The sequence below is a fragment of the Eumetopias jubatus genome, unplaced genomic scaffold (genome assembly GCF_037043125.1).
Source record: "Eumetopias jubatus isolate StellerSeaLion01/CBP00866 unplaced genomic scaffold, mEumJub1_p1.0 scaffold_6, whole genome shotgun sequence".
NCBI lineage: Eukaryota > Metazoa > Chordata > Mammalia > Carnivora > Otariidae > Eumetopias > Eumetopias jubatus.
The window spans coordinates 143,403,475-143,426,073 of NW_028274812.1; positions in this window are offsets into that span (position 1 = coordinate 143,403,475).

Below are 22,599 nucleotides of genomic sequence, written 5' to 3' on the forward strand. Positions count from 1 at the left end.
TCACATCAAATAAATAAACCTTTTCAGATGATAGTGTGTGGATATACATTGTAAGGTTTAAATTGACCTTTGGATTTTCTTCCCTCAAGTGAAGCTTTAGTATTTCTGATGTTCAGTTCACTTGCATGTTAAGACAACCTTTAAAAGTTGATTTTTTTTCCCTGAAGAGAATGGCATGAGCCTATAGTTTGAGTGATTTGTTTCTGGTTAATGGCAAGGCCAATATCCTGGGCAAATCAAACACAAGAAAGCCATGGTCAATCACCTATGATTATATTTAGGACATGTGGAATTGAAGCAGTTTGAAAACTAATGCCTGCAAACAAAGAATCAGATAATTTGGCAGATATCCTCTAAATTATCTTCTAAAGTAATCATGGTGTTTATTGTCAATTAAATTTTCAGTAAAGTTTTTCCCACATTTGCTTTCATTTTTTTTTTTTTTAGATTTATTTATTTGAGAGAGCGCACACAAGAGAGAGAAAGGGAGGGGAGGGGCAGAGGGAGAGAGAAACTCTAAGCAGACTCCTTGCTGAGTGTGGAGCCAGACACGGGGCTGGATCTCACGACCCTGAGATCACAACCTGAGCAGAAACCAAGAGTCGGAGGCTCAACCGAATGTACCATCCAGGCACCCTTCCCCCACATTTGCTTTTTGATATCCATCCCAAAGTCAAAGGAGACCAGAACTAAGCAGAAACTCCTCATGGTCTATTTGTTATTTTTAACTTTGTGGTGTGAGGGTAGGTACCAAACTTCTAAGATTCTAGTCATTACTGTATATTTTTGACCTTTATTGATTTTATGGCTACAAGCCTTTCTGTATATTTCTTAACTAAAGGCAGACAAATTATATGTAAAAGTTGATGCATGAAAGAATCATGAGGATTTATTTCAACAGGAGTCTTCACTGAATACCACTGGTCATCACTGTGGTATTTGCTTTTATTCAGTTTGACCATTTTTTCTATTATTTGCTTTGGAGAAATACTATATGTTTTAGAAGCAGGTGCAGTTATTATTGATAAGTTGGTAAGATATTATCAACTCAGAGAGTGTTAGTATCCTAACCAGGGTTGTACCTCTCCAATGATACAGGAATCCTCATGAAAGGGTACATAGCCATCTGCAGATGTATCTGTGAAGAGAAACAGGGAACTCTTTGTTCCTTAAGTAGAAAACTGCTTCACTATTAAAAGTGCCAGCAATTTTGGTCAAAGCTTTCAATCACATCCGTCATATATGGTCTGGAAGTTAGTTCAAGCAGTAATGCCCCAAAGTCTATGGACTGTTTCCTGATACACTTAAGATCCCATTAGTAACCCCAAGCATCAGTGCAATTAGATCAGAATCGATATTTCTGTAAAGCAGGGAGAATACACATTATTGCTTGCATCATGGTTTAAATCCGTCGTTTGCTAGCTGTGTGGTCTTGCTCAAGCTACTACCCCTCACCGTCATTCAGTTTCCTCATCTGTAAAATGGGTAATATAATGCCTATTTTACTAAAAGGACTAAGTTCTCAGTCCTTAGTCGCTAGGACCCAGTACAGTCTTCCCACAGGCTGTTTTCAACCTGGCAAGCACATAGCAGGTTTAAAAACTGAAGTCATCTCATCTAATGCTACTCAAGATTCTCCAATGGCGCCCCATTATTTTTAGAGTGAGAGTCCTTAAAATGGCCCAAAAGACTGTATATGTGTGTGTGTGTGTGTGTGTGTGTGTGTGTGTGTGTATAGTCCGTCCTCATTCCTGGTCTGTTATCTCTTTATCTTCATTTTGTACAACCCTCTCCTGCCTCAGACTACTCAAGACACACGGTTCTCCTTGATTGTTCACAAACATTATAGCCATGCTCCTCGTCTCAGGACCTTTGCACTGTCTGTTCCCCTGCACAGAATAATCTCCCTCTACATGGCCACTTCTTCAGCTCCTTCAACTCTTGGCTCTGCTGTCACCCGCCCAGTGTAGCACCATTTAAAGTGACAAACTCACTGTTAGCACTTTTGTTTCTCTTTATCTTTTTCTACTTGTTTCTGCGATACCTGATACCCTCTCTAACATGCTATATAACTGATTTGTGATGTTTATAATTTGCTGCATTTCCCCCCACTAGAATGTTGAATCATGAACAGAGATTTTGTTGTTGTTGTTGTTGGCTTTGTTCGCTAATTCATCCCTCATGCTTAGAACAGTGCTTGGCATTAAGTAGGTACTCAGAAAATATTTGACAAATGAATACATGTTGAATAAATGGTAGTGAGTTTTCGTGTTCTGATTTGGCCTAATTTACCTTCTTATGACTTGGTTCCCTGCCACCTCCTGTTTCATTCTGTTCCAGGCTGTGTAGCGTATGGCAGGTTAATCATTCTTCCCAAGGAGGTGCAGCCTGGTCAAGAGTCCAGGCAGCCTCCAGCTACCTTGGAACAGGAACATTCCCCATTTCTCCGCATTTGAAAAATAGCTGCACAGCAGTATGCCTTCGAGAGAGTATCCAAGAGTCTCCCGAGAACACTGCTTTCTTTGTCTTGCTGTGAGGAAAAAAATTCTCAACCAAACTCAATCTTGCCAAGCACCACAATTCCCCTCCTTTTCATGCCTTGCAATATAAAGTCAGCTCAGGACCCACTTGTAAGCCACAGCTGACAGTGCCTTGGTCCCCGTGTCTTCACTGGACACTGTGACCATTGGCTGTGGGTAAAGCCTCTGAAGGACTAAGTCCAGCTTAGCTGCTGCTGTTGAGAAGAGCTGTACACGGTGACACAAGATGCTCCCAAACACATTTGGATGCACAGATCGTGTTGAAGAATGACATAAACAGTGAAGAGTTTAAAGATTACTTTCTCTTAAATAAAATTCTGCAGTTTACCTCTCTTGTCCTCTTTCTTATTTCTATAAATGCAAAGAGTATAAATTAGATTGAGGGAGATGACAGATGGTCTCAGAGAGAAAATGTGAACAACAGTTGCTTTGTTTTCATTTGGGCAAACGAGATGAGGAAAGCTCATACCCCAGCAGGTGAGGGACAGGTATGGCTGCTGAAGAATGATTTACAATCCTCTAATAAACTTCTTTGGTATTAAAAATTAAACGTCTCTGCACAAACTCAACATAGCTCTACTCTTAATTAAGATGAAAGAATAAATAAAGACACCTCACCTAACAACTGAGTTGGAGAGGACACTTGCCTGAGTTAACACCTTACCAAGTTTAAAATCACAGAAGAGAACACGACTGTATACGAATAATGCTACATAAAATGATTCCAATTGGATCATTTCTGTAAGAAGGTGGAAAGACAAGTAAGCATAATGTAGGTTTGGCTCAGTGGTTGGCATGCTGACTCTGTGACTCATTTGTGATAGTAGATTTTTCATGAACTTCCTTGATGGGGGGCACTGTGCTAAACTTTGGGGAAAAGATGGAGAAAACAGCCTCTCACCTTCAAGGGAGTCCTGGCTGAATGTGGGAGAAAAACATGGAATGTGATTTGTCTCCTAATGCAGTTATGGGCAATGACAAGGTAAGTGTCTGAATGTTAAGGAGATAGAAACACTGGGAATGCCAATCTCAGCAAGGAAGGCAAGCGTGGTACATACTACCAAGAGGAGGTTACAGGTCAGCAGAATGTTGAGGAATGCCAAAATTGGAGTTAGCTGTGTGGAGAAGGGACCGACTTGGACAAGGATATGACCAGCAAAAGGAGACTTTTGAGCTCAGGATGAGGGCAAGAAAGGGTATGCCAGAAGGTATACATAAGGGGCAAGAGACAGGCAGTAGGTTGTGGAAGGCTTTTTCTGCTCTGCCCAAGGAGATTGGACTTTGCATGGAGAACTACTAAGAGAATGGATGCAAAGCAAAGACACGACTTAGTTTTTCAAAAATGAATACCAGTGGCCATACAGGAAATGCATCAAAATTCAAGCAAGTGGGTAGATGTTGGCTTAATTCTTTGAGACCGAGAACTAAAAGGAGATTATTTCTGAGGGGTTGGCAGGTTCTGGCAACCTGCTGCTGCATTCAGTTTGGGATACGCTGAGCTGAGCTTAAATACTCCAGTTGGGAGAACAGTTGGGAAGAGCGAGTTTGAACTTGAGATTGAAACTTGAGAAGGACAGTTGAGATCAGGAAGCTCTTCACGGAAGGACGTATGGCCTCTGGCCACGTTCACTGTTTCCCGTGTTCCCTTGCTAGAAATAAACTCCATGAGGGCAAGGACTTTCCTTGCTTATTTCGGGATCTTCAGCACCTAGATCTGCTCCCGGATCACGGTGGGCACGTAGGAAATATTTTCTGCAATGACTTATTATTTAGAATTGTTGTTGAAGGAGCTTTGTTTGGATAAGATCCCTTCTTATTTGGAGTGGAAATGAGAGAGGGAATAGAGTGGAATTCTAAGCCAGACACTGGGTCAATGATGCCGTTCAGTGCTGAGAAGGAAGCCCCAGGGAATTAGGAGATGGTGGTATTGGCCAAGACAGCAGAAGAGATTGTAGAAAACCGTGTTAAATGTCACAGAGCACTAGCAAGGAATTTGTGAATGGCTGACCTTCTGGAGAGGTCTAGAGTGGGTCCAGTGCATAGGCAGAAGAGAGCCAGAGTGCCGAGAACTGAGGAATTAAATGAAGTGAGAATATCATTAATTACTCCTTTCAGACACTTGAGATGGACAAGGAGCAAACAATGGCTGCCAAGACATATATATTGGAAGGGAAAATTTTATGTCTGTGTAGTTATTGAGGGATGCTCAGTAATGGTGGAGCAGGCAACTCGTATTGAAGTAGAGACTGATCATAGAGGAGAGAGAGAATGGAGGTAGAAAACTTAGAGAGGATATAAGACCAGGTTGTCTTGTTGCAAGCTGTATCCTGAGTTTCCTGCATGCACTGAGTACAGAGAAGACATTCCATAAATCCTTATTAAGTGAATGAATATATTGTTGAATGAGATCATGATAAAATAAATGAATACGCAGGGTCCAGATCAGGAAACAAGTAGCTTTGAATGAGAGGTGGGCTCATCTGTGTCTCTGCCTTACTTCTTCTGGGTGATCATGGCTTGACTCCCGCCTACATTTATTCTTCTTTTCTGGATATTAAGGGGCTAATGGTTTTCTGTGCCCCAATCTCCTTTTTTTCTCCTATACTCATACTTTTGGTGTTCTTCTCTCCTTACATAAAATGAGACATGCTGTAAACACACACCCATGTGTGTGTGTCCACGTCCCCCTCTTCTAGCTAAGCTCTTCGGTACCCGCTGGCTCTTCATGCCTTGTGTCACTCACCCCATCCTACTTACACATGTCCATCCTCAGCTCTAGAGAGACAAGCCACCCTCTTGGCAAACCCACCCACCCCCTGCTTGGCCTCCTTATCCCACTTCTGAGCATTATATGGTTTGAGATTCCTAGGCAACCCTTTCTGTTGTTTTGCAATCAAACCTGCTCCCTGCCTCTTGTAAAATGTAAGGGAAAATCTCGCCTCCTTTGTGAAATTATCAAAGACCCCTCACAAAATAGTAACTGCATGGTATAACTATAACTCATCCGCTGTTTTTTGAGGGAATTGACGTCCATTCGTTTTCCATGGAGACAAGCAGGTCATATGGCATTTACTAGGCATAGGTACTTCTCAAGGGCACACCCTCAACTGCCGATCATTTTCCTTTACACGTGCTGGAACTTCTTTTTCTCCTACTCATAGGCATGTGAATAAGAATTATGCTCAGTCATCTCTAATAAATGTTATAAACCCCAACATGGTTAGCAGTAACAAATTTTTTTTTTTTTTTAATCATGCCAATATTCCAGATTCTCTGAATAGGAGAGCACAATTAAGTCAGACTTAAGCTAAAGGATAGGAAACTTTATGCTGCATGGCTGTAGAATGAGTCCTAAATGTAGTCCTAAATTAGGACTAGCCTTCTTATCAATATGATTTTCTGACAATAGTGTAATTAGACAGGGTGTCCCCTCACTAAATTCATTGCTAAATCCAAAATAGCAGTTCAAAGCTTATGCCTTGTTCTTGACTGAAGAGCAATGTAGGTAATGTTAATTTACTTTACAGAAGTCATATTAATTGTCCATTACTGCATAACAAATTACCTTAAGACATTGACAATTAAAGGACTTTTTTGGGGGAAATTGTCTTGTATCCTTTCTGTGGATCAGGAACCTGGGAGCAGTTTAGCTGGGTGGTTTTGTCTTGGGGTCTCCTACAAGGTTTCAGTCAAGATGTCAGCTCACTGTCTTTTATATTTAGCCTGAGATCACATGCCATCGTATTTGCAATCTTTTATTACTTACACAAGTCAGCCCTATTCATTATGGGAAGGGACCCCACAAAGGCATCAATACCAGGACCCAAAGATCTCTGAGAATCCTGTCGACTGGAAGTCTAAAGTTTTGTAGAACTAATATAAGAAGGAGCTACATGTATGCATACAGAGGTATATCATATATTCAAACATTTTTAGATTATGTGTCCATATATCTGGTTTTCCTACTAGGATCTCTCTTCTAATATAGATACCTTGTTTACTTCCAAATATTTTCACTCTCAATACTTAACGCCTCCACTATAATTAGTACTCAACAAAGATTTACTGATAATAAAAAGGAGATGTCTATATATATATATATATATGTATATATATATATATAGGCATACATATATTTTTAGATTTGCTTTTAAACATTTCAGAGAGAGCTAGAAGTCCAGATTGGTTTTGACTTCAGCCAAGTCAGTTGTCTGTATTTACTCCAAATGCCCGTGCATGATTTCAAGGGCATAATGGATACTGCAGAGGCATTCAGTCTTCCTCCCAGAAAACTGGAACCCCTGCTGGGATGTGGATAGCAGATGTGTAGTCCTGCCCCTGGGGACTGTGCTGTATTTCTGGATTAGATGTTCATTAAGAGAAAGTGGTGTCGATGAGTTTTATACGCAGGATTTACCACTAATGCTTTCCAGACCCACAGGAACCTTCTCTACTTGGTTCCCCTCCACTAACCTGAAGGGACTTAAAAACAGCCTTGGGAAGTCTGGGAGTGGCATCTGTATGGAGATTTTGTCAAGTAATCTTCTGACTTGAAGCAAAATAATGGCCTAGCAAAACCTTGTGCATGCCGCATGCATTCATTTGCAGCTAGGTAATGCAGAACAAGGGGTACAAGCACATTGGAACAGGTCAGCATCACCTCAGTCTCACCCCACTTCAGGGACATCGTGCTGTAACAGGCTGATTAGGACTCGGGGCCCAGAGGCAAGTCATGTAATGCACCTGCATCTTCGGTTGCCTCCTCGCCTTATAAAAATAAAGATATGGCGGCTGACACCTCTCCAGGATTCTTGTGACAAATGGGTAATAAAACTCCAAGCAAAAGCCCTCTATAAATACAAAGCAGCACTAGATGGAGCATGCTCTGACATGACGATACGCTCTAACAGGCAGAAATACTTTCAGGATAATTTGCAATTTTTAACAACATCTTCAATGACACTAAGGCCTAAGTAACTGCATCTTCAAGAAATCCATTCTGTGGTGGACATGCTTTCAACATATCTGTGTGCACCTTGACACTTCTTTGTGTGGCAAGACCAGTGTTGTTTGATTAGGTCAGGGCCCATGGTGTCAATGCCAATGACAATTGGTGCATCCGGTAACCAAAAGGACTGATAGAAAATAGGTTAGTCACTGGTCCGCTTTGGTCCTGATATCCTTCAACTCTGCCCGCTCGATCCCCTTCGAATTCTGCCTCGTGAACAATGATACTCTGGGTTTGTCTAGTGGAGATTAAGGGCTTTCAATCAGAATGTTTTCCAGACTGTTCTTTTTAAAAAGAACCCTTGTGCAGTGTTGGTGGGAATGCAGATTGGCTCAGCCACTGTGGAAAACAGCATAGAGGTTCCTCAAAACATTAAAAATAGAACTGCCATATGAGCCAGTAATTCCACTATTGGGCATTTACACAGGGAAAACAAAAACACTAATTCCAAAAGATACATGCATCCCTGTGTTTATTGCAGCATATTTACAATAGCTAAATTATGGAAGCAGCCCAAGTGTCCATCAATAGATGGATACATAAGGAAAATGTGGTATATATACCCAATGGAATATTACACAGCCATAAAATGGAATGAGATCTTGCCATCTGAGACAACATGGATGGACCTAGAGGGTATTATGCTAAGTGAAATAAGTCAGATGAGAAAGATAAATACCATATGATTTTACTCATAAATAGAATCTTAAAAAATGAATAAACGAACACAAAGCAGGATTGAAACTATAAATACAGAGAGCAAGTTGATGGTTGCTAGAAGGGAGCAGGTGGGAGCTGGGCAAAATGGGAGAAGGGGAGAGGGAGATAGAGGCCTCCAGTTATGGAAGGAGTAAGTCAGGGGAATAAAAAGCAGAACATAAGGAATACAGTCAATGATATTGTCATTGCAATGTACTGGGACAGATGGTAGCTACATTATGCTGAACACAGCATAATGTATAAACTTGTCAAATCACTAAGTTGTACACCTGAAACTATGTAACATTGTGTGTCAATTATATTCAAATTAAACAAACACAAAAACCAAAAAATGAAACAAAAAAATAAATGAAAGTCAACTGTTGGATGACCTACTTATGCACCCCCACCCCCCCCATAAACAAGGGCAGGTGTGTGGGGTGAAGATGTCAAAACACTTTCTATTGAGGAAGCAGGACGGAGGTGGGAGGCAGTAATCATATTTGATTTTGTAACATCCTACCCCTTTGTATAAATATGCTTTTTGACAACACATTCTTAGTGGATTGAAATTTATTTTCTTCTGAAGGCCTTGGAAGAAGTTTAGGAAAGTTGGAAAGAATTATGTTAAATCTTCTATAATAAATAGAAACTTTCTGGAAAGTAGCCCAGAAATGTGGAAGGACATCAGAATTGGAATCCCAGTTTTGTTAACTATTAACTGTATAAAATGGACAAGTGGTTTCTTACCATAACTTCATAGAGAAGAAAAATGAGACATAAATATTAATATCTACCTGTGTATGAGGATTAAGTGAGATAAATGTGGGTCTGTATTTTGAGTATTTTGAGGTCAGCCATGGATTAGGGTTTTTTAAAAAATTAAATGGGCCTATCCAAATGTGTGATTAAAAATTTTTTCAGGGTATATTGTTTGGTATTTACAGCAAAGGAAGAATGTATTTAAAATTGATTCTTAATCATATTTTCATTCTTTTAAACTGTTCTGCCTCATTTTCTTTGTGATAATAACTACAATTATATCCATTCCTCATTATAAAGCTGCTCCTTTTTCTTCCTTGACATTCTGCCTTCATCGACTAATGAGGGTGAAGCTATGCTTGAGATTATTTATAAAATTCAGGAGATTGAGAAGGAAGGCTATATGCAGTCTGCATTGTATGCGTTATTCCAGTGTTCTTACCTACAAAACAAAGTTGCCAAAATTTGCATTTGTATCAAAAGCGAAGCACCTATTTCTACATGTGAGCTTCTAAGAATCAGGTCAAAGCTGTTCTGTCTAATTTTGGTCAGTGCCTCACTATTGTCTTACCTTGAAACACCAAGATCAAGTTTACTATTCTTCTCTCTTCCAATCCCTCAAGCTTTTCAGTTACTACTGAAGTATTTTTTTCCCTTTGTTTTTATCTTATGTCTGGAGTCCTCAGTAGAGATTTTGGGTGGATAATATTCCACTTACAGTCTAGCTTGTCATGGTTAAAATTAACGTTTTCATAAAGGGAGAAGTCTAGACTATTTTTCAGACTTAAGGCTTTGGGAAGTGGGGCTTGTGGAGGAAAATGACTTCTGATATATGCTTATAAATAATCATGTGTCTGTAATTAATAGATCATCTATAGGTAATTCATCTTCTTATGTATTGCCTGCTAGAAATGACCTTGTGTTTCCTGACACATTTTCAAATGGAATGCTTTGGTAAGCCTGTGCCTGTATTCCTGCATTGTTTTATCAAGTTATATGTCAATTTGGCATTTTCTCCTTCTCTTCTAATCCTTCCCTTTCCTTTATTTGAAGTAATTGTCTAGTTGATAGTAAACCATTTACTCTGGTTACTTAATTATTTCAAAGGGAAAGAAATTTTAGTATGCAATGATCTTTTTATATACCTCCTACAGACTCAAAATACTCTCCACTCTTTTCCCCCTTCCTAGCTCATGTCATCTCCCACTCCCACTCCATGGCACCCTGAGTTATTGAATACACATACATTATAGCATTGTCTTTTAGTCTGTATTGTAATTGTGTGTTTTTCTAGTCTGTTGTCCATAGTTTCAGTGAATTCCTTGAGGATGTGGACCCTATCTTATTCAACCCTATTTCCTGCACACAGCAATGTGAGTGAGCATAATTAGCTCAGGAAATATTGCTTGAGTATAAATAAATAAATGTCAGCTACCTTTCGTTTATATTAAAAGGTAGTTTTATCTATTGTCATTACTGCTTTTACCCAATCTCACTTTTTTTCAGTTAGTTTCTAAATAACAACATCAACAAAAAAGTGAAAATAAATTCATTCTTAGACCAACATGCAAAGGTTAGAACCAGTTTCACTGTATAGTTCATTTTTTAAAAATTAAAAATGTTTGTTTCTGTATTATTTACCACTCTTACCAAAGAAATCTCTGAACTGAACGTCGAGTCATCAGATTTCTTTTATTATTTTTAAGATACTCTTTAAATCCCAGCAACTAATCTTGATGGAAATTAATTAAGTTACATCCAAAACATTATAAAAGCCTATCATTTGAAGGTACCTTGGAGTTCATCTGTTTCTTAAAAACTTGGTAATGAAATGAATTTAGATTGATTGATATTTATGCACCCAGGAAGGAGAGGTGGAATGTTCATTTATGTCTCTCATTCCAAATAGAAGGTATGGAAGGAAAGTAGAACATATTTGAGCTTTCAGAACTGAGTTCATGTTTACAAGACTGAGAAGTCTGGACCACAGTGTGATTTAGAGGTGACATACTAGTTTATTTCTGGTTCACACAAATCTGATGTGTTTGGCATAGGCTTTTCTCCATTCCAGGCTTCAATCCCACATGCATCCATCCTCCAGCAGGGATATGGCAGTGTGAGCAGCTGTGTGGGTGGCATCCCAGCTCTTAATCACCTGGGACCCAAACAACATACATCACTTTTTGTCTTCTGTATTTGGCTAAAACTAGTCATGTGGGCCTGCCAGACCTTATGCTGGCCAGTCTCTACCAAGTTACTCCTCCTGATCACCACACATTAGGTGCCCAGTCTTCTTCTATATATAGTAGACTCACCTCTCTCTAAGGAAGCCAAGACGAATACCATCTAATCTCTTCATCCAGTTCAAAGGGTGAAGTCACTAATTATACCCATCAAGGAGAAAGGGACCAGAGATGGAAATTCACTAGTAATCTCTCCCCCAGATAGTTTTGATCAAGTATACTGCATCCAATTGCCTTTCAGGATCAAAACACTGTACTAGGTGGTAAATCAAATTTTTATATATCATGATTCACTTGTCTGTAGAGACCAAAAGCGAAGAACAAACAAAAACACATGAAAAGTCCCCATGACATTGCTTTTTCAATAATTTCTCATAGAAAATGTCAGTGTTGTTGGTTCATACCCTTAGAAGGACCAGCTATAGTCGGTCAAGATTTAACATCCATTGAGTTAGGACCTTTGATGTGCTTAACTCTTATTTTTTTGTTGTTTTCGGTAAAAGCTAAGGTGTTCATTTTTAGGCACTCATTAAAAATTGAGGCCATTTCACTAGCTGTGAAATGATCCCTGCATCTCCCCATTCAAAGTACATCATAGGATGATGGAGGCACAATTAAAATTAAGACCTTTCTTTATGAAGGCTGGACTGATAAAATTGTACAAAGTAGCCTGAAAATAATTTGCTGAATGGTTTAGCTTTCCTTCACCTTCAGTCAGAGCCTCAGAATATTATACAAAGTCACAGGCTGCAAACTGTAGCAAGAGGTGGGCAGACAGCAGTGCATGTTTGAGGGTTTATCTTCTCTGAGCTCTTTGAGGCTGAGCAAACATGGTTATCCATGGACTGTTTCTGAGCTTACATTTGACTAAAACCTAGGCTCAAACCAATTAGCAAAGTTCAACTATACAATAACAGGATTAGGGAAATGATTATAGGGCCATTTGATACCTCTATAGGAAAACAGCAGCTATTAGCCCAAAACCATCCCTTAAAACTTTTCTAAGAACATGTAACAGCAAATAGCTCAATCTGAATGTTCAGTCTGATACTTTCTTGTTGAAGGCATAAACTATGTCTTTAAATGCAAACAGGACCCCAACATTGATTTGAGAAGGTGCTTTGTGAACTAAGGGGGCCATGAATGCTTTTTATGCAACCCAGGAAAATTTATTTTCTGTCTCTGCCTTTTTTTTTTTTTTAGTGGACAAAATCCAGCCTCAAATTTGGGTCTGTGCTTTGTAGGAGCCAGTGGAAACAAAGAAGTGGTTCAGTTAGTGCGTATAAAGGAAGGAAGGAAGAAAGGAAGAGGAGAAGGAGAGAAAAGAAAAGAGAAGGAAGAATAAAAAAAGAAAAGAAAAGAAAAACACCAGTTTTCTCAGTCCTAAAGTCTTTTCTGGAACTGACAGCTAGAAGAAATTTCTCCCATGTGGGTACCAGATACAAGGGATATGAATTAAGTCTTTTAAAACTTATTGACAATAAATGTGACATTAAACTCCCAATGACTTTTACTTTCAATATGTCATGATTATGGTTATTAAATCTTATAATATCCCATAATCCATTTATTCAACAACCATTGGTTGCCTGTATAATCAACGCTCGGTGGTAAGGGAGAAATGGTGAACGGGACACACTGTCCCTTACCTTCAGGGTGGAAATACAGGCAATTTAGCCCTATGATTGGAGACACCAATCCAAGTTGGCGAAGGGGGAGAGTGCTAATGGGAAACGTCTTCTAAGCCCGTGGTCAAACCTGCAGGGTCCCTGAGGGAAGACAGCCATGGCCATGCCACACAGGAGCCAAAAGAAAGGATAAGAGACAAGATAGCAGATGTAAGCATGTAGTTAGATTAGGAAAAACTGTGTTAAGGAATCTGACCTTCCTCCCGGGGACAGTGGACCCAAGTGAAATTTCATGGAAGTAATTCTGTGACTTAAGGAAAAAAAAGAAAAGGAAGGAAGGGAAACCTGCCACAACACTGAACTCCAACCACACCATTGTGATGACCCTTAACAAAACAAAATGTTTATGGAGTGCTGGGGGTGGGGGGCAGGGGAATTTAATGCTTGTTGCATGTAACCTGTTACCAGTCCTTACTACAGCAGTTGGTTCCTACGCCGGGAGAGACTAGATGACAAAGGACACGGCCAGTCCCCTTGCAGGCTGGTGACTTTTACGCTCTGCCATCCTAGCACAGGCCACACAGCCAACGTGGCTACTTGTAGCCATGACTGCAGTAGAAATGCACCACAGACCAGGAACATCTGACGGTCTTGCAACGTGTGCTTATCACAGATGCCTCATGTGTTCTGCCCTCCGGTGAAGGAAGACAGCTCTCTGCATCCAAATGAACACAACCACTTTACAAACCATCAGTGAGTTTTTTGTTAAAGCTATGTCTTCCATGAACTGAGGACGGAGAATTTTGCTTTCCTTAGAAAACGGGGACTTGGAAATTTCTCTTCCCTGGGTGTCAGAAGAAGGAGAAAAAGCACATGTCCTATAGGCAAGCCTCACCCTTTCCAAGGACGCGCCAAGTCTCCCAGACATCGCGGTCTCACCCTTGCCCAGACATACCCAGCCACCAGAGATTGTTCTCTCTTGGAGCTGGAAGTTAATGGCTTTACCGAATGAAAAATTAAAATACTTACATAATAACGTTCAGTAACATTGTCTGCCATCTGATAATGCACAGAAGTGGGGCAATTATGCATCGCCTCGGGTGGCTGATGAGGCCACTTCACATTTCAGGCATTATCTGATAATGCCCTTGCCTGTATCCAAGTGCATCGTTGTAATTATGAGCCGTAAAGAAAGTGGGGTGTGTGGGTGGGGGAAATAGCTTTAATTATTTAATTTGCTCATGTGACAACATGGCCCTGTCACTGCCGTTCCTGCAAATTCACATCCGGCCCCAAACATGCCGTGCCTCCATAGCTTGGTACCTCTCTGCATGGGTTCCAATGTAAAGTCTGGGAAACCATGTAATTATCACTTCAAGTGAAGAGGGCTTCAGAGTGCAACTGCTATCAAGGATGAATTAAAATGAAAGTGAAAACATACTGAGGGACCAGGGAGAGGACTGGGATGTGCTGGGCAGTGCAGCTGCCTCAGGAGATCATAACACTCACATCGTTCACAGATTTCTTGATTTGGGGCAGTTTTCTTTTCTTTTAGAGGCACTGCTGTCCGAAGATAAGTTAATTTCTCTTTGGGTTGACACATCTCGGGGAAGAAGTCATCTTGAATAAGGTGCCCATATGTGCTAAAGAGAACGTGTCAGAGTGTGAAAGCACCTGACTTTGAAAGCAGGGAGCATGGTTCCAACCCACCCACAATCTCCTCAATGACCTCATAAGTCACAAGGCTGGAGAGTATTTCTCCACGACACCGGATTTCCAGGTACAGTCTGCCCCGCAGATGTGTGAGGTTAAGCGATTTGACTCACTCAAAAGTCTTGGAAATAACAAAGCTGTGCATGTTAATCATAGACAAAGTGAACTTAGAGGGTATAATTGTTGTCTTCCATCATCTGCCAGGTCTGTCAAAAGGAATCTGGGGTTTGATTTATTGGTCTTCATTGCTCCGGTGGGCACACTATCTCCAAAAGGTAAAAACATTCTGAGAAACAAGTTTTCCCTCAACGTAAGTTTTGGTTTTATTTTTGTATTTGAGTCTGTGACAACCATTTGTCATAAATATTTTGTAGAGAAGTCTTCCACCCCCAGGAGGGGGAGTTGGTCAGAACACCCGTAGGGCCCCTTCCGATTCTGCTCAGTCCAAATTGTATAGAATGGGTAAGGGGCAAAGAGAAGGAAGGACTAGCTTTCAAAGCCTGTTAGTAAATTTAAGTCTATGTCATTGAAACGGGTCTCTGAAGGATAGTCACCCGACTTTGCCCATCTGTATCTCCACTCTCCCCACCGCCCACTACACGCCCCGCTAATGGTTTCCAGGGGCAGAAGTCCAAGATAGAGTAATCCTGTTTGTTTGATGACTAGACATCCTTTATGCCTGGAGGATCAGCTCTAACAGCCAAACAAACTGAATTAGCGCCTAATGCCGAAACCAGAGCACTCTCTGGACTTGAAGAGAGTGGCCCGAATCACCCATATTTCCAGGCTGATTGGTGTCTCCCTGGGGGAAAAATCACTTTGTTTTATTTCAGTTGATTATGACAAACTTTGGGGTGATATAATTGACTGGAAGGGCACTGAATTTAAAATGCATGTTGAGGTTCTTGGGTAGCATGAATCCACAAATAGTGTACATAGAAGCTATAGACTGACATATGTTTCTCACTTCCTAAAAGCAAATGTTTTGATTTGACTTGATTTGCATTTGGGGTAAGTAAAGTTGAAACGGAGATGAAAGTCCAAGCTGTTTGGAAAGAAGGGACTACATCAGATCTGAATTTTGTAAATTAATGTAAATTAGCTCTGTAGGGAGAATAATTTTAGTGTTATTGATTTGTCCTGTTCATAGCCCAGCTAGAGCTTACGCCAACATAACGTTATTCTATGAAATCTCCCTACCTTATATGAAAATCTTTCATTTGTTCAGATTGCTCTCTCTCCTAGACCTAGATGAGATAAATTTCTCTCTGGGAATGTGACATTGCAGGGAAGACCTGACCTTAAGGAGTTCTCTTGCTGCTATTTATTATGAGGAAGCAATGCAAGACCCACTGGTTGTCTGTGGGAGTCCAGTAGATGAAGACAACATGCACATGAGAAGTAAGGAAGAGTGGATGAGACGAAGCCATACATGGACAATTTCTACTTAATAATAGAGTTTTAGACAGACTTTCACGATGCAATCCTAACAGAGATTAATGATTTATGAAGTGACAGTATTGAATGATATCCCTTTCTCTACTCGTTTTGAGTGCTTTCCAAATTCCAATAACCCTAGCATCAGTGGACTTTTCAAATAATGAAGACCATATAGGTAGGGATCATATTATCATGGCTGTTAATACAGTAAGACCAATATTGAAGAGAAAACTGTGATTTCAGATATCATACTTTAATTATTGTTCCCCTTAATATGGAATCATCAATTTTTAGAAGAGTATCACACGTTATTTCTTGCTGCAGATTCAGTATGTCACTGTTATTAAAAATGGCGGGACTCCATTTGAATCGGTTCTAAATTAGTCTGAGATTCTTATCAAAATGGAAAACATAGGGCTTAATAATCAGCTCCTGGTTCTCTTTCCAAGAATAGAGCATGAACAGGAAGCCCCATTTTCATCACAGGCAGCCCCAAATGTCACACCCTACCAACATTCTGTCCTATTATGTTTGGAGTGTACCTTCTTTCAGTAACTTTTCCAACTACTCACACTGCTGTGAACAATCTTTACCACACCATAAATTCACATCGTATCCAAAACCAAAGATCTGTTTTGTCGTGTCTGTCTTCCTCTATGCTAATCTGGATAATTGATTTTTTTGAAAGGAGAGGGAGGTAAATAATTCAATCAGAATAATTTATCTAAGGATTACATTCACCCATAATATGCTGCTTCTTAATTTCTAACCCAACATTTGTCTTTAATGAAGAAGAGTATATATGTTATGAAACTAGGTCAAGTTAGCTTTCTATTTTGTCTTTCTCCCCATCCATTTTAGAATAAACATTATTTTCCATTCATTATCATATTCAATTAATGGGACAAATCTGAAGACCTACTAAACATTGTGCTTTCACTTGGAAGAGTGAAGGGTAGGGAAAAAAATACAAGAGATGGAATGAAAAGGGAAGGAATGAAGTTTTGAGCAATTCCTCTCTTTAAGCTGTGCTATTTATTCTAAGTACATAAGATTGCTAAACAATTACAAATATCATTTGATTATCATCACTTGTGGTAAAAAGCCAAACTCTGAATTGCATCAATCCCTTTCTCAATTTATGAAATCAGGGATCATACATCCATTCAGATTCAGGGATTTTTGGAACCATAGAATGCTATTTTCATGTCCTTTATTTTAAAAAGTAATGTTAATCGTAACATGGCCTTCTTGATTCTCCTTCTTAAGAAATAGTATTAAAATTTGAACCTGTTAAGAACATGTTAGTTAATTTTAGCCATCAGTTGGAATTCAGATATTGAGTTACCAATAAGTGACCCCTTCTGGGGGCACCTGGGTGCCTCAGTCAGTTAAGTGTCTGCCTTCAGCTCAGGTCATGATCCTGGGGTCCTGGGATCAAGCTTCACATCAGGCTCCCTGCTTGCAGGGAAACTGCCTCTCCCTCTTCTCCCTGCTCTTGGGCTCTCTCTCTCTCTCTCTTTCTCTAAGAAAGTCTTAAAAAAAAAAAAAGTGATCCCTTCTGTTCATATGCAACCTGCAATGTAGTTTCAAGTTTGGTTGTCACACAATCCTGTCATTGTGTATTTGGACAGCTGAAATGTCAGAAAACCTTTTAGATAGTCAACCAACATGGGAGAGAGTTTTGAAACCATGACCTGACATTTCAAAATAAAATGCAGTATCATAATAATCATTCAAATACTCACCAATAATAAATATCAACTATAGCAAGGAATTTTAAAAATTCAAATACACCTAGAGCAAAGAAATCACACCCAAGTCATAATCCATATATTTTCAGAGACATAAGGATACAATCATAGTTCTTTCTTATCTAAGATGGTTAATGCAGTTGAAGTAAACAGATATTCAGGGCTGTTTATCAGATTAAAACAAACAAACAAAACCTCACTCTGAAATATGACCGGTCTCCTATGCTTTGTTTTGAGAAGTTCCTTGACAAAATAAATCAACTAGATGTAAAAGTAAAAACTGATGCCTGGACCTTGAAGAAATACGTCATAGTACAGAAATTGAAGACTGATTTGTTTCTTCTCCTTAATTAGTTGGTTATCTGAAGATAGGTGGTATTGCCAATAAGGAATTTCTTGAACCAGGTTCTCAAAAGAGATCCAGTCTAGAGTTTTCATTGTTGTTTTATTTTGTTTTTTAAAGAAGGACCTCCAGCAAAGGCAAATGTGTTCATTGGATTCCTGTTCATGATCCACATTCTTGGGTCCCTTTTCCCTTGCTGTGTGCAGGCCACACACTTTCATTCCCATTTCCTGACCCTGTCTTAGGTAGAGAAGGAGAGAGGTCAGAAGAAAATGATTCATTTATGTAGATGGGTAGATGCTTTGGGGAAGGCTGAAGGGAAGAGTATGAATTTCAATTTCGAGGGCAGTTCCTGAAAGATGGGGTGCGCTTCTAGCCAATGAGTAGGTTACTGATAGTGACAATGGAAAGGCAGCTGTGATTTGTGAGAGAAGCAGATGAGATGGGAAAAGATGCTTTAGATATTGCCATGCTCTGTAACTTCCTTTTGATACTGTTCAAGAAATTCAAGAGTTTTCTTTATTTTTGAAATTACTTTTTTAACTGTTTATCTGCGTTATTTGAAAGTGGTACAAAGATAGACATGATAGAATATCATTTGTTAGCATTACAATTGTAGAAGAAAACCCCCATAATGTCTATTTTCTGGCAAATTCATAGCTCATTTGTTATATGTCACAGCTCTCTTAGTTTTTAATAGGATGCTTTGTATTGCATATTATATAATTGCTTGATTTTCTCTCAGAATTTTGTTTAGTTTTTTTAAGATACCTTGAATGTCTTACATATTATGTTAAATAATTACATACTACATATTTTAACTCTTTTTTATAAGAAAGCTGAAAAAAGGACGAGTGTAGGCCTCAGTGAGTCTTTATTTCTACTAAAAACTATCAAAAAACTTAAATAAACTCTATCCATTTATATAAATGAAAAGATAGAAGCCATTTCTTATTTGTTTGCTTTGTTTTTGTTTTTTTGGAGGGGGGTATTTTTGGTCCTTATTCAAGGTTTTTTCTCTTTTTTAAAAAAAGATTTTATTTATTTAGAGAGAGAGAGAGAACACAAGCAGAGGGGAGGGGCAGAGGGAGAGGGAGAAGCAGACTCCGAAAGCGGGGCTCCATCCCAGGACCCTGAGGTCATGACCTGAGCCCAAGGCAGACACTTAACCGACTGAGCCACCCAGGTGCCCCTCAAGGTTTTTTTTTTATTTTCTCTTTTTAAGGTCAGATTATAAGGGAAAAAACCACAATAGCATATCCTCTGCATTTTACAAAATACATATGTTCATCTGTTCAATTAAATCAAATAAACAGGTATGTGTTGTATGTATCTAATATGTGTACAACAATATCCTAGATGCTGCTGTGGTTATAGGAAATATACATTCTCAGCAAATACTATCTTTTTTGGAAAAATAGTCCCCCTAAAAGGAGAGGTTATATGATTCTTTACATTTTACATAAGATCAATTATTTGCGATTTATTAGATATCAAAGACTATAAATTACTGAGGAGTGTGAATGCACATATATGTACATATACAGATGTATTCATTTATATATGTCTTATATATTTTATACATACAGATACATCCTCATGTATGTAATCTAATATATACATGAGGATGTATCTGTGTGTGTGTGTGTATATATATAGATAGATAGATATAGATATTTATTTATTTATTTATTATTTTGAGAGAAAGAGAGAGCACCAGCATTGGGGAAAGGGAGAGGGAGAATCTCAAACAGGCTCCACGTTCAGCATGGAGCCTGTCATGGGCCTTGATCTCAGGACCCTGAGATCATGACCTGAGCCAATCAAGAGTTGGTTGCTCAACAGACTGAGCCACCCAGGTGCCTATATATATATATATATATCTTTTAAAGATATATATCTATGTCTATATGATTTTAACATAATATTGAAAAATAACACTTTTAAAAAGCCTTTAAATGAAATAGTTGTGAGAATCTGCACTGTTAAACTATGATTAGTTTACCAGGTGCTCATCTACATAAATTGGGATAAAACAAATGTCTTGATCTGACATGTTTATTTCATTCAAGCAGGCCTAATAATTGAGCTGTGAAAGCTTAGCACCATTTGGTTTGCTCTACTTACTTTCTGTTCTTTAAAGTTTGACACTGTCCTTCATCTAAATAAGAGTTCTATTGAAATTATCTTTCTTTTAAAATATTCTGGCATCTTAAAAGCGTGCTTCACAAGAAAATTTTTGATTGCTGTGTTTTTTTTTTTAATATCAGCAACTTTGTAAAGAATTCCCTCCATGATTGAAATGAATTAAGCCATAATTAATTGTCCTTGGCTTTCATGTTTTAGTAGAGCCATAGAATTGGATGCCTGGAGATTTTCCTAGACCTTAGTTTGTGTTTCTCTCCATTTTTTACAAATGAAATCAAGGGCAACCGCACAAGTAAATTGAAAACGAATAAATGGAGAGTTTAGAGGGTGCCTGGAATTGCCGATAGGAAGAGAAAATATCAGTCATCTATATTTTTGTGTAATGCTACATGTTGACAAGTGTGTCACAAATGAGAGGGATGATCAATTAAATTATCAAACATCAGTTAAGTGCTCACTGGATTTTCTTAAACATATGGTTATTTGATATTATACAAACACAATATCCTTTCTACCTGACTAGATTGGAGTTTAGCGATTGCTCTTTGCATTGCTCTACTTTCCAATGATTTCACTGCACTCAGTGCACTTCAGAGCCCATGTTCTAAGAGGATCTCAGTTAAAAACTGCAATTATAAATTTATTTGAGAAAACTTTTAAAGTGGCTTTCAAATTACTGAAACACATGTCCAAACATTTTAGCTCTTGGTTCCACTCATCATACTCTTGTCACCTGGATCACACATAAAAATTCACAATACACAGACATAAGGCTCTTCCGTGAAGTCATTAACCCAGTTTCTTTAGTACTACATGAGCATATCGACTGGTGTAAATGAATACTTATTTTAAAAATCCACTTAGTTATGAACTCTATTGTTTGGTGCTAAATAATCACTTTAAATAATTTTTTTTTTACTTTTTAACCCACTGTTTTTGCATCAGGGGACTAATTTTAAGAAGGGTGAAAATGTTGGGTGCCTGGGTGGCTCAGTTGGTTAAGCAACTGCCTTCGGCTCAGGTCATGATCCTGGAGTCCTGGGATCGAGCCCCACATCGGGCTCCCTGCTCGGCAGGGAGTCTGCTTCTCCCTCTGACCCTCTTCCCTCTCCTGCTCTCTCTCTCTCATTCTCTCTCTCTCAAATAAATAAATAAAATCTTTAAAAAAAGGGGGCGAAAATGTTTATGCACCATGAGGATAAAATTATAAATTAAACAATGATAAGAAAATAGTTGGAATTGATGTGCTGGTGACTTCATTGGTCAAAATAAATCCCTCTTTTTCAATAGTCGCACAAACTTCAAGGATTGGTGTTCATGAAGCCCGTTCAAATAGTTGTAGATGTCAATAGGTGAGTGTGATTGTGTGAGAAAGAAGAGGGTGGAGAGAGGATTAAACCACTTGATATATCACTTAAGGGGGAAAGTTTGAAACTAAAGTTTTCATTTATCCACCAGTATTTTGATACATATAGCCACAAGTATGCAGTCCTGTGTTCTCTAAGCAGACTTGTTCAGGAAAAAAATAGAATCTTAATAAAATCATCACTCTGACTTGTGTTCTGAGAGTTTATTTTTCTTCTTCATTTCTGCTATATCTGCTTTGTGATACTGTACTGTCTCTATCACAGGTAAAGGTAAACCTGATCAAGGATTTCTAATTATTGCTCCTAAAGTATTCATCTCCTTGAATATTAAGCTTTTGGTATTTCCCATAGAGTTAGAAGTGTCCTGATATTGATTATTTTGCACCACTCTAACTTCAAAGCTTGGAATGATGTTTAATATAATGATTTTTTTTCATGCTCTACTAAGGAATACCTGCCATGAAATCAAAGGAAGACATTGATTTATGCTCTGAGAAGAATGAATTGAAAATTGAATAAAGACAAGAGAAAATAAAATTTCCTAGACCAAGAACAAATGGAAATTGATTTAATTTACTGAAAAGAAATCACCTCTCAGAGTAGTCAAACAAAGCATTAGAATCTCACTGACTACCAGGAAAGAACAAATTAGAATTAGAAGAATCTATGAGTATGTGGACTCCAAATTACTATAGTACCATTTCTGGTAAATTTCCCCATTTTACACAAAACATTATGTAACATTTCAGGGAATCGTGATTTTTCCACCAGGAAAGTATAATGATATTAAAATATTTTCCTCCCTTGCCTTTTAAAGAAAGATTAAATTATATTCTATCTTGTGGGCATACAACACATGCATTTTTGATAGTGGTGCCTGAAACATATGGACATTTCCGTTGTCTGTGGTTTTCCTGATAACTTTTGACTCCCCTTAAATAAACTTCATTCCCA